A 14,017-nucleotide genomic window follows, 5' to 3' on the forward strand; every position below is an offset into this window, starting at 1 on the left:
GTACAACCGCTTTAGAGATGGCCGCATATCAGTGGAGAGTGAAGCACGTTCTGGTAGGCCCTCAACATCCAGAAATGAGATCGTCATTGACCAAGTGAGGACCCTCATGATGCAAGATCGTCGAATCATGATCAGAGAACTTGCAGACGAGGCAAGCATCAGCATTTGAGCCATTCATTCCATTTTGACTGAGGATTTGGGCTTCAGGAGAATTTCAGCAAAGTTTGTGCCAAAGGAACGATCAAGCAGAAACAACTCTGTTTGGAGATAAGAACATAAGAAGTTGCCTCCGCTGAGTCAGACCAGAGGTCCATCCTGCCCAGCGGTCCGCTCCCGCGGCGGCCCATCAGGCCTAATTGCCTGAACAGTGTCCATGACTAATTCTGTAACTGCCTCTAATCCTCTGATTCTATCCCTATTACCTACCTCTACTCCTATCTGTACCCCTCAATCCCTTTGTCCTCCAGGTACCTGTCCAGACCCTCTTTGAAGCCCTGTAGTGTGCTTCTGCTTATCACATCCTCCGGTAGCGCGTTCCATGTATCCACCACCCTCTGAATGAAAAAGAACTTCCTGGCGTTTGTTCTAAACCTTTCCCCTTTCAGTTTCTCCGAGTGCCCCCTTGTGCTTGTGGTTCCCCTTAATTTGAAAAATCTGTCCCTGTCCACTCTTTCTATGCCCTTCATGATCTTGAAGGTTTCTATCATGTCTCCTCTAAGTCTCTGCTTTTCCAGGGAGAAAAGCCCCAACTTCTTCAGTCTGTCAGTATATGAGAGGTCTTCCATACCCTTTATTAGCTTAGTTGCTCTTCTCGCACAGGACATGTTGGAGACCGTGAACAGTGATCCCAATTTCCTCAACACAGTGATCACTGACAATGAGTCCTGGGTTTATGGATAAAACCCAGAAACCAAGTTGATGTCATCACAATGGAAGCATTCAGCATCCCTGAGGCCAAAAAACAAGGCAGTTTTGCAGCGTCAAAGTCATGCTGACCATCTTCTTTGATTCCAGTGGCATGGTTCATCACGCTTACGCACCACAAAGCACAACCATCACTAAGGGGTATTACCAAGAGGTTCTGCATCGTCTTCGTAACGCAGTGAGACACAAACGGTTGGACCTGTGGGCAGCGGGCAATTGGCAGCTCCATCACGATAATGCACCTGCTCATTCTTCATATTTGATACAGAGTTTCCTGGCCAAACACAATACACCTGTGATTCTTCAGGCTCCCTACTCTCCCGACATGGCTCCGTGTGACTTCTGGCTTTTCCCCAAGCTGAAAATGCTGAAATAAAAGGGACCAGATTTCAGTCAAGAGAAGAATGCGACAAGACAAGTTGCAAGCAATCTCAAATATGGCGTTCCAGCGCTGCTTCCGACAGTGACAGAACCGTTGGAAGAAGTGTGTGACAGCCCAAGGGGACTACTTTGAAGGAGATTAGTATAAGATTGTTGTTTCTGAATATGAGTATTTTTTAGGACTAAAGGTCTGATACTTTTTGAATGGCCCTCGTATCCTTACTGAGATAAGGCCCCTATAACCCATATGAGGTATCCCAGGGAAGCCATCAACCTCTCACCCTCGACACATACAGTTTCTTTGGATTTTTGCACCCCAGATGTACCAGTCTACACTTCTTTGCATTAATATTTAACTATCAAGCATTGGGCCAGCTTTCCAGTATTTACAGATCTCTCAGTGATGTCCTGTCTTTTGCAGATCGTCATGTCATCTGCAAAAAGGCAAATCACCCACAAGTATACTGATAAGAAAGTTGACCATGTCACCCGAGGGTTGTCCAGAAAAACCTAGGGCTCCTTTTACTAACGTGCGCTGGCGTTTTTAGTGCACGCTACAATACCGCATGCACTAAATGCTAATGCCGCCATAGGGCTTGCGTTAGTAATTTTCATTTAGCGTGTGGTTAGTGCGCGCTAAAAACGCTAGCGCACCTGAGTAAAAGGAGCCCCTAAAGTTGGAAAAACTGTGCAAAATGAACTTTTTTTTGATTGTTTTGATTGTGAAAAAAATTAAAGCCGATCCTGAGGTCGCTCAACGCTACTGATTACATAAAGCTCTGTTTTTCTTAAACTTGTTATTATTTTTGCTTAATGGAGCAATAATAGATGGATAAAAAGACATTTTATGCAAAAAATCTAGCAGTATTTTATTAAATGAACCTTCGATATCTGTACTTTATTATGGAAAATAACAGAAATTTAACATACTTCACTAATAGCTAAACATGTACACTTTGGCATCGTTATCTACCAATGGCATTCCAAACACTTAAACATTCAATGTTTTCTTGATGCTGTTCAGCTCCTTGGAACAAGTCTGCCAAGTCTCTTCCCTGAAGAAGCCCTTTCTGGAAACGTCAATCGCTCCTCCTAAACTTACTTGCTCCACTTCATCACTGACGCTGAAACCGTGGATTGAAGACAAAGTTTTATTTTATTTTTCTTTCCAGCTTATGATTTATCTTTAATCTTATCTATTGTTTTGCCTTTTGTCTTTGTTTTGTTCTATTTCTATCATTTAAATTTCTCCAGAATTCTACTGTTCAACGGCTCCCCCTTCTGCTTCTATTCCTTTCTCTCCTCTCTTCTACCTTCCAAAGTATCTAGATCAATGCTGTCTTGTTAAAATGTTTATTTTATTTTTATTTTTCCTCTAACTCTACTTTTCACTTCTCTATTACCCTCCAGGTACTTTAGTTAGATTGTGAGCCTTCGGGACAGTAAGGGAATTTTTCAAGTACCTTTCTTATTTCTAATCTTAATGTATATTTTCTGTAAACCGCTTAGAACCTAACGGATGTAGCGGTATATAAGAAATAAATTACATTACATTACATTACATTACAACAAGGGTTCACGCTGCACAATGCCAGTGGCAAAGTCAGCTATCAGTTTAACACCTCGCTCGGCTGTGTCGTTAACCATCTTCCATACTGCTGAACTGTTTGTCAATGCCGTGAAGACGTCCAAAAGACGAGGCAGGGAAATGTCCATTTTCGAAATTGCTAGACGTCCAAATGTGTTATTTTAAAAACAATCTAATTTGGACGTCTTGGCCCTCAGGGCGTCTTTTGGTTATTTTTGAAAACAAAAATGTCCAAGTTCAAAACAATGTCCAAATCAAGCCCATTTGGGCATGGGAGGGGCCAGCATCTTAATGGACTGGCCACGCAGACATCCCAACAAGAAGGCACTGCTGTAAACTTCATATAAAGGGTGCCAGATACATAGTTCACTAGAATCCTCTTTTAGTGTGTAGTGAGCCCTCCAAAAATTCCCCCCAAATCTCCACCTGTCTACCACCCCAATAGCCCTTATGGCTGCAGGTGTCATGACAGTACAATAGGTTTTGGGCGAGTTTTGCTGGGCTCACACTTCCCACCATAAATGTAGTGATTAGAGTGGCTTATAGGACTTGCATCTTCTATCTATGGCTCACTAGCCCACCCACCAGGCTACTTAGGACACCTGTGTGTACGTTTTATTTATTCATTTATGCATTCAATTTTCTATATCATTCTCCCAAGGGAGCTCAGAACGGTTTACATGATTTTATTCAGGTACTTGAGCATTTTTTCCCTGTCTGTCCTGGCTGGCCTCACAATCTATCTAATGTACCTGGGGCAATGGAGGGATTAAGTGACTTGCCCAGGGTCACAAGGAGCAGCATGGGTTTGAACCCACAACCTCAGGGTGCTGAGGCTGTAGCTTTAACCACTGTTCCACGCTCTCCCTCTACTAGGCTTTCCTATACTAGGTGCTGCTGTTCTGAAGACAGGTATGTACTTTTGTATTCTGATCTTTGTGGGGTGTGAGGGGGTCAGTGAACACTGGGGAAGTGTGTGGGGGTCTTTACTTTATCTCTAAAGTGGTTATCTGTTCATCCAAATATCTTAACCCCTCCTCTTTTACCTCCAGAAGATTCACCTACCTTCAGATAACCTTCCCCCAAATTACCCACCTTAACACCTTCCAATTAAACAAATACCATAAATAGATTGTAACCTACCCTCTCTAACTGCATTCCATATGTATTTTTCATACAGTTCTTCACTGTCAGTTTAATTTCCATCCTATAAGTTCACATAGAATTTTTCTTTTTTCAACCATCTTTATTTTCTCTTCTTTATTAATTTCCAGGTACTTTAGTTAGATTGTGAGCCTTCGGGACAGTAAGGGAATTTTTTAAGTACCTTCTTACTTCTCATTTATAATCTTAATGTATATTTTCTTCAAACCGCTTAGAACCTAACGGATGTAGCGGTATATAAGAAATAAATTACATTACATTACATTACTTTGGGTACCTTTAAAACTTTTATACCCTTTTAAAACAGGTCTAACTCAAAACGTATAAATTCCGTCCAGGACGTCTGCCAAAACATTTGATTATCCCTGCAGGATATCTAAGTCTAAGCCTGTCCAGAGCCTGCCCAAACGCTGCCCATAATACTCCTACCAACATGCCCCTTTGAGCTCTGGATGCACAATGGGAGAAGCGTCTCACTAGACGTCCAGGAAAAGGGTTTAGATTTTCGGCACTTGGACGTCCTGTGCCGACGTAGGTGGGTTTTTGGGCGTCTGGATGTTTTGATCATGAGCCCAAAAGTGTCAGAAAGATCTAAAGAAACAACTGCCTCATCCAAATTGCCATCCAGCCACCTGTGCAGGTCATCAGTAAAAGCTAAGAATAACATCTCAGTGCTTATCCTGAACAAAGCCAAACTGGCAATCACCCAGGAAACTATGATCATCAACAAACTCCTCCAGCTGCATAACTACATAATGCTCTATTAGTCTGCCCAACACTAGAATATTAAAAATGAGCCTGTAATTAACAACCACAGTTGGAACAAGATTACATTTTTTCAAGACTTGGAGCACAATAGCTTCCTTGAATCTATAAGGGAGTAAATCCAGCAGCAGGGAACTATTAAATTTGTCTCAAAAGCACTAGTGAACGTATACTTTAATAGCCGTGAGGTACAAGGATCAATGCTGAATAGCCATAAGATTTGCTAGCAGTGATGAGTTTTACAATTTGGTCTAAGACAATCTGTTCTGTTTAATGGACAGTGACCAGTCATTAGAGTTGCCAGATTTTCCAATCGGAAAATCCGATCTGATCCATATCCGGAGGGCTGATTCATGAATTGCCCTCATGCAAATGAATCACGCCCCCAACTGACTGCATGAATCGCTCTCAAGTGATCCCGACGCATGCGCAGACCATTTGTAGATGGTCTATGCATGCACTGGCCCTCTGTGGCAGGCAGAGCTGCAAAAAGAAAACCACGGGCTTGCACTGTGGGGGAAGGCAAAGAGAGTCGGGGCAGAGGCAGGGCAGCGAGTCAGGGCAGGAGACTCGGGGCAGAAGCAGGGTAGTGATTGTGGCTGAGAGCAGGAAAGTTGGGGCAGAGAGCAGAGAAATAGGACAGAGAGTAGGGCGGCAGAAGGCAGGGCAATCGGAAAGGACCTTAGCGACTGGTCCTAAGCAGTTGCTTATTTTTGGATCGGTCAGCCCAGTCGGTGCCCCTCATTTTTTTTTTTTTTTTGTGAATCACTGCCTGCCCACATATGAATGCCATTCCCCTTCATTTGCATACGCGGATCGGTGGATGATCGGGACAGAGGTTAGTGAATCGGGTCAGAGGGAAATCGAATCGCAAAGGGGACTTGATCGGTGGGCTTAGTGAATCTAGCCCAAGGTTTCCTCTGAGCGGACTTATTCATTCTCAGATAAGGAGTCTGTGCCTTTAAAACAGCCTATATACACAAGGGTAATTTGCACAAATCCCAGAGGGGGGAGGGAGGTAACACCCTTAATTACAGAGCTATTTGATGGAGCTCTGAAAACAGCAAGCAAAGAGTTAAGGCTTAAACCAATAGGAAGCTACCACACCCCTACTGAGCAGTATGGGGGAAGCAGCCAGGAGAGGAAACCTTTCCAAACTTCAACTGGGAATGGAGCATCAAGGCCAAGCATGTCAAACTCACAGCCCATGGGCCACATGCGGCCCACAACAAACATCTTTGCAGCCCAGCCAATGTAATCCAATAACTCATAACTAGAGTCGTGAAATTTCTCCCGCAATCCATTGGCGTTGAGCAGTCGCCTATCTAAGCCAGTCAAAAACAACGATACAATGTACGAGTATAACCAGTTGCTTATTCTTATTAAGTACTACGATGTGGACGCCTCTAGTCATACAGCACCATTTGCCCCCATTAATACTATCAGTGAATCAGGACTCTAAGCGGTGAAGACCTATGGACTAACACGGCTATACCACCATGACGGCCTGAAGATGAAGCAAAATAAACCTTCCCCACCCAAGAACGACGCAATTTAAGGTGTTCTGTGTCCGTTAAACGAGTCTCTTATAAACAGGCAATATCCGAACGGTACCGCTGCAAAGCCACCAGTATTTTAGACCTCTTGACCCCCACATTCCAAGAGGTGAGTCTAAATGGAGTGTTCAGGTGAGAAAGTCAGAGAGAAGAGAAGAAATGTAGTACAGAAAAAGACAGAATAGGAATCCCAGGAGCCCAGCCAACCCCCGAGGCAGTAGAAACAGGTCAAGCTCAGAACCCAATAAACAAAATATAAACTGTTCAATCTCCCAAAAATCCAAAAACAAGAACTGAAGGAGGACTGCCCATCTCCCATCCAACAACCCAACCCACAAACCCAACCCCCCCAACGCCCTACCAAAGCCCTTCCCCCCAATGCCCCATACAAAAACTCGCCCCGGTCCCCAAAGGCAGCGCAGAACGAGAGAGACACACAATGTAAACAGAACCCCAGGCCCCCCCACCCGACAAAAGGAACATACAAAAGAAATGGAAGGATGCCAGCAAGCCTTAAGAAAAACGAAGAACAAACAGCACCTCCCACACAGCTGGATGTACTGAGACCCCCAATATACAAAACACAGAAACAGTAATCTCAAAGAAAAAGTCAACGGCGGGTAATCCAAAACGGGTTCCCCGCCTGAAAGGAAGCACCCCACTCAAACATACTACCCACATACAGTAGAAAGAGAAGAATGTAGATAAAAGGAAAGGTGTTCCTCGGAAAAGGAATGGGTGAGCGACAGCGTCGGACTCATCCCAGGCCCCAGAACAAGGGACTGCAGAGAGAATCCAGACATAATAGAGACCCCTGAGTCACATACCAAGGAAGAAATGGAGAATGAAGCACTCACCCAAAAAAACCACACAGTCAACACTCAATACAACCACAACCTCACCGCCTACACAACCACACAGCCCAGGTCTCCGGTGCGCCTCGTGGTGTCTGCTAGCAGATTCTCCAGTGTAGTAAGCTGCCCCGAGTCGGTCAAAACGAGCGTCGAGGGCTCGGACCATCGAAGCAGAAAGAGTTCCAATATGTTCGGCGGTAAGTTGAAGCGAGGGTCCCCGAGTCCACGGTCGCCATCTTGGAATCGAGTTTCATGGAGCGCACGGTCTTTTCTTTCTCAGACCTGGTAGCTCTTCCACTCATCGTTGTCGGGCTAAAATATTGGACAAACTTGTCCATACACCGCCCCTACCGTAAGCGATTTGAAGCAGTAAGTATGAAGCAGATTATGGGTGTAAAAGAGCCTGGTCTCCTGGAAAAATGATATATTAAATAGAAATTTATCTCAATTTGGTTGTGAGTGGAGGGATTGACTGATGAGGAGGCTAGCTACATAGAACCCAATCTTGAATGAAATATGTTAGTTTGGGTGTGGCCTACTGAGTGAAGTCTTTTCTCCAGAGAGAAAAAATATAAATGACTGTATAAAGCAACCTTTCCTTATAAAATCTTCTTTGACTTAACAAGGAAATTTCTGAGAAAAGAAATATTATTTTTGAATGTTATGAACAGTGTAGAAGTGAAGACTTATATAGTGATTGCTTAAACAGTGTGGAAATGAAGACTTGTATAGTGATTGTTTAAACTTGCTTCACTTAATACTTAATTGAAAAATTGCCAGTATAAATAAGTGACAGTCTCCCAGTCCAGCTTTTTTTTTTTTTTTTTTTTTTTACAATCCTCTTGCAATTTAACAATTTTACACAACTTTGTGTCACTGTCAAATTTAATTATCTCACTAATTATTTATATGTTAAAAAAAGCAGCAGTCCCAGCACAGAACCCTGGGGAACCCCACTATTATCCTCCATTGAGAATATTGATAATTTAACTTTAATCTCTGTTTTCTATCTTTTAACCAGTTCTTAATCCATAATAGGACATTACCATGACTTTCTAATTTTTCTCAGAAGTCTTTCATGAGGTACTTTGTTCAATGCCTTTTGAAAATCCAGATACACAATATCAATTAGCTCACCTTTATCCACATGTTTATTCACTCCTTTGAAGAAATGTAATAGATTTGTGAGGTAAGATTTCCCTTGATTAAATCCATGTTGACTTTCTTTCATTAATCCATGCTTATGTACATGCTCTGTCATTTTGTTCTTTACAACAGTCCCTACCATTTTGTCCGGCACCGACTTCAGACTCATCAATCTATAATTTTCTGAGACTCCTCTGCAACCCTTTTAAAAAACTGGTGTTACATTGCCCACCCTCCAGTCTTCTGGTACATGATGGATTTTATGTTTAAATCATTTTTATTGAATCACAAACATAGTAATGAACAAAACATGGCACAATTTTCAAGTATCACACAAGGCCAATCCCCACCCACCCAAACAACCAACCCCCCTCCCACCCTGGCAGCAGCGGTAACAAATCAATAAAGATAAAGCAAAAGGGGAAAAAAGAAGTCAATTAAGGACCCCAAAGTTGGTTTTGAACGTAAGGTATGATGGATTTTAAAGATAAATTACAGGTTCATTTTTCAATTTTATCAGTGCTCTGGGATATATACCATCCGGTCCAGTATTAAGATTTAAGAAGCCATGAAGGTAATTTAGGCTCCTTTTCATAGGTGGGTGAATATTTATGAAAAAAAGGTAAAATGTAATTTTGAAAAGCTACACGCAAGCATTTTGGGAGGTCTAATCTACTGGTTAGCACTTTATTCAAGAAGTGGTCCTTTCACTATGATACACTAATGATTAGGTGTGCTAAATGCTAAGAAGCTCATAGGTATAAAATGGGCTTCTTAGCATTTAACAAAGGCTAATTGTTAGCGCATCTTAGTAAATGGGCACCTGAGGTTGTGGGATCAATCCCAGCGCTGCTCCTTCTAGGGCAGGGGTGTCCAATGTCGGTCCTCGAGGGCCGCAATCCAGTCGGGTTTTCAGGATTTCCCCAATGAATATGCATGAGATCTATTAGCATACAATGAAAGCAGTGCATGCAAATAGACCTCATGTATATTCATTGGGGAAATCCTGAAAATCCGACTGGACTGCGGCCCTCGAGGACCGACATTGGACACCCCTGTTCTAGGGTTACCATATTGCTCCAGAAAAAGGAGGATGGATTGAGACATCCGGGTTTTACTTTTACTGAAAGCAATGGAAGTAAGGACAGATAGAGACATCTGGGCTTTACTTCTATTGAAACAAATGGAAGTTAAACCCAGATGTCTCAATCCACCTTCCTATTTCTGGAGCCATATGATAACCCAAGTCACTTAATCCTCCATTGGCCCAGGTACAAAATAAGTACCTGTATATAAACAGTTTTGAATGTGTAACTACAAAAAGGCGGTATATACAAGTCCCATCCTCCTTTCCCCCCTTTGAATAAAGCCTACATTAGGAAAGTTACTGTAGTGATGAGTTTCATATATGTCCCTGAAAGCCTTCGGAATTGAGCCAGAGCATGACAGATAGCCAGACCTGCCAACAAAATAGGAGATGGATTAAAGTTTAGCAGAGAGATATAGATTACAAAAAAAAGACAGACTACCAATTACCCTGTTACTTTTATTTTAGGATTTACAGTTCATCATTGCCTCCAGGAACGGAACTAACCAATATCACCAGGAAAATTGCATAGTTCGAACTAAAAAAAAAAGACAAAATTAATATCATTCCTGAACCCCCCCCCTAGTTTAGAAAGCCTGCCCTCCTCCCGAACTTCTTGAAGCTCTCACGCTGCCCCGAGGTCAGAAATACATTGCACATGTCCGCGTATTTCTTTGAGAGGTTAGATCAGGAGTGTCAAAGTCCCTCCTCGAGGGCCGCAATCCAGTCGGGTTTTCAGGATTTCCCCCATGAATATGCATGAGATCACACAATCAAATTGTCCACCTAAACTCATTGATACCATGTTGGTGACTGCCCTCATGCACATTCTAAAAAATTGGAAATCACCCTCGCTATTAGATTATACCTTTTGGTGGAACTCTCTGAGTATGTATCATAGATTTGAATCCTACGCATATGAGAAGAGAGTTACATTCCGAACCTGCATGAACTTGAAATACAACAAATCTCCATGGTCATTCTTAGATTCCTATCTTCTTAGACACTCCTGTTATCCTTTTCTTCTCCTCTCTTCTCTCTTTCATTTTTCTTTCCTTTTTCTTTACTGCTCTCTCTCATCTTTATCTTATATATCCCTTACATACATTTTTAATAATTGGAGCCTTTGCTCCTATACAGTTAAACATAGATTTATATATTTTATATACAGAAAGCTTTATTTTGTTTCTATGTACTTTAAATGATTCTTGTATCCTTTAAAATACTTAATAAAAATTATTGAACTTAAAAATGAGATCTATTAGCATACAATGAAAGCAGTGCATGCAAATAGATCTCATGCATTATCATGGGGGAAATCCTGAAAACCCGACCGGATTGTGGCCCTCGAGGAGGGACTTTGACACCCGTGGGTTAGATGAAAGGCGTAGAAAAAGACAAGCGAGGGTTATTTCTGGAGGCAGCCGATTTGCATCTGTGCGTGCTTGGCCCCTCCCCCTGACCGCCTCCAGCGAAAAGCCGGTAGTGGGCGTGGCTGGCGGAGCTGCCTGCAGTCTGTCGATCTACCTGCAGCCGGAGCCCGTCGTCTCCCGATGAGTGACAGGCCCCTCTCACCGCCCAGACAGGAAAGGGAAAGGAAGCCGCTGTCCCTTCTCCCAGCTCCGATCTTTACTTCCTCCCTCACCCCATCAGAAACCCACAGGGAGGGGGGGGGGGCAGTGCAAGGGAATCCTTCAACCACCACCGTCCCTCCCCCGCCAAAGCAATCCGGGTCAGCCCCACCCTCGTGAACGATCTGGGAGAAAACAGCACTTGCATTGCGCCTTATCTGCAGCCACTGATAAAGGGAAACACTCTATTCCCTTTATTTCTCTGTACTGTATTGGGGGGGGGGGGGGGGGGGGGGGGGCGGCACCTGACTTTTTGCACCATCTTCTACCGACTTTTGCATTTTTAATAACCCCCCCGCTGTCTCCCTTCCCTTCAGTTTTGTTGTTCTCGTTATAGCTGCTGCCACCTTGTGTAATCTGTAATCTGAAATTTAAAAAAAATCCCGAGATGACGACAGCTACTGAACCTGAATCCTTAAAAAGAACAGATTTTTTTCTTTCCCGATTTAAAAGCCCCTATGAGGCCCTGCTCTGTCTGATCCCTCCACCCTTTGATAATAATCTATTAATTTCAATTTCCAGATTTAGACAAAAAAAAAAAAAAATAAGAATGGTAAAATCTTGTCCTTCCTCCTCATTTTTTTTTTTTTCTCTCTCTCCCCTTGAAGCTGGTTTGTTAATCCTGTATGTAAATTACAGCCAATAGATGCAGTTGTTGAGCTGGGCTGGGATTAGAGACGGGGCGAATGGCTTTCAATCTTACTGGGATTATAGAACAAAGAGACACTGCAACAAAAAAAGGGGAGACTTCTCTCTCTCTCTCTCTCTCTTTTTCCTGGGAATAATACTCCCCCTGCGATCTCCCTTGTGAGCTGGATAAAGGAGCCAAGGGGGGGGGGGGGGCCCCCGATCGTTTGGGGGTATTAAAGATTCATCGTATTCACTGCGGATCTTTGGGGTAAGGGGGGGGTGGAAAGAATCGTCGCTGACCCGGGAAGAAATTACACCCCCCCCCCTCCATCCCCTTTTCTTTTCTCCCAGATTATTTATTAAGGCAAGGAGCATCCGATCTGGACGGGAAGAAGCTGGCGCGAGTGGCCGGGAATCCTTTTGGTAAGAGAAACTTTTTTTTTTTTTTTAAATGGCGATGCAATGTTACTCTCTCCCCCCCCCCCCCCTCCAATTGTTATATATTTCATAAAGGGATCCACGTGTCTGGAAAGGTTACAGTTCGCCTCTGAATCGCCTCTGAATCGGTCCCGGATTAGAAGTGCAAGAGGAGGCGGGCTGGGTAGGGTTGGAGGGGGGGGGGGGGGTTGTTGCCGGGGCGTTAGAGTGGGGTGGGGGGGGCCTTTTTGATGTATGGGGAGGTGGTCATGAGGATCGGATGTTAGAATCGTGGTCTGAAAACGTGAATTTGCATCTCATTACGAATAAGGACGGAGAAAGACGGATGTTTCTCGGTTCACACGAGATGATTTACGGCGGAGACCTGTTCCCTCCCACCCATGACAGCTCCAGGCCACTTTCTATTTGTTTCTGAATCGCTGACATACAGTTCATGTCAAAGGAGCTGAAAAGTACCTTTGAAGTGGTATTTTGGCCTGTATTCCAGGGTCCATTCTTTTGGCACCCCCTTCGCCACTGGCTTTCGAGCTCTGTAAGCTGCTTGATCTCGTGGGGGGGGGGGGGGGGGGGCAGGAGCATCCTTTATTTAAAGGGTGTTTCTGTTTGTTCTTGCTTAGGCTGTTGGGGGTTACACAAATTAGTATAAAGTTAGGGTCCAAGCTGTTAAATAAAAATATTTAAATGCTGTAAATAATTTTTTGATTAATTAGCATGTCTTTCCAAACCCATGCATAAGGTAAATTGCCATGTTCATTTAGCAGGAGTGCAGATAGATCTCTGGCAGACTCATGGGAGGTCCTTATGTGAGATATACTGTATATTCGCACAAGATATGCAGACCTCATGTATATTTACTAAGCCAGGGGTGCCCACACTTTTTTGGCTTGCGAGCTACTTTTAAAGTGACCAATTAAAAAGGATCTACCAACAATAAAATTTTAAAAAACACAAAGCACACTGTACGCAGAGAAAATGTTAATTATCATTTGTGTTCGGGGGGGGGGGGGGGAGGGTTCAGAGGTCAAGGCAGATGTCTTTAAAATATTGGAGGTGAAGGCTTGTGGGTCTGGCGCTTGTATGCGCCTGGCCTGGCTCGGGGAGGCAGGAAGAACAAGATCGCAAAAGCAACGCGATCTACTGGTCACTCACGAGCGACCATTTGGGCACCCCTGCACTAAGCTATCCTGAAACACTGGAGGTACCAGATCACAAATTTGAGTATAAGTTGCATGAACAGTGCAAAAGATGGAGGTGTGGATTATGGGCAAAGATTATGCAGACCAAGGCATGTAGACATAAAGGTGCATCCTTCAGATCCCCAGAAGAGGAAAAGCAGTGTTAGAAATAATGACATATTTAAGCAAAAGAGAAAGGAGATCTAGTAATAAAACCTCAAGAAGAAACAGAGAATTTGATACTTGGCAAAACAGTTCATCTCTCCTGCTTATGTGAACTGTAGTCTAATGTCTGAAGTACCATCCCCTGCCACAAAGGAGTCAGGTTACTTGGAGGGGGGGGTTATCTATGAATATTGTTATGATTGTTTTATATATTGCTAAGTTTAATCATTTAAGGTCTGGCCTACTGAGGGGTTTTCCCCCATTCTCTCCTGGAATTCTATATAGGTCATCCAAAGTTAGACATTCGGGGCAGATGTGTGCATAAAGTAATGCGTTAATGAGGTGTCAGTCAATTATTGCTGTTAATTTGGATTTGCACGTCCATCTGCCTACATGCTGTTTCAAGTTTAAGTTTATTAGGATTTTTATATACTGCCTATCAAGGTTATCTAAGGAGTTTTTACAATCAGGTACTCAAGCATTTTCCCTATCTGTCCCGGTGGGCTCACAATC

General features: G+C 43.3%; 1 protein-coding gene across 7 annotated transcripts in view; it reads left to right on the forward strand.

The window, feature by feature from the left end:
• The first annotated feature begins 10,989 nt into the window (after positions 1–10,989).
• The window catches only part of GTF2IRD1 (GTF2I repeat domain containing 1), a 224,296-nt gene continuing 221,268 nt past the window's right edge, over positions 10,990–14,017 (forward strand). For 4 of the 7 annotated variants that reach the window (XM_033922239.1, XM_033922236.1, XM_033922237.1 and 1 more), the window contains exon 1: positions 10,990–12,149. The gene's annotated coding sequence lies outside the window, so the exon portion shown is untranslated. The remainder of the gene's footprint in view (positions 12,150–14,017) is intronic. The other 3 variants (XM_033922234.1, XM_033922233.1, XM_033922235.1) reach the window with 1 other exon arrangement.

Source organism: Geotrypetes seraphini, chromosome 15, assembly GCF_902459505.1.
Source record: "Geotrypetes seraphini chromosome 15, aGeoSer1.1, whole genome shotgun sequence".
Lineage (NCBI taxonomy): Eukaryota > Metazoa > Chordata > Amphibia > Gymnophiona > Dermophiidae > Geotrypetes > Geotrypetes seraphini.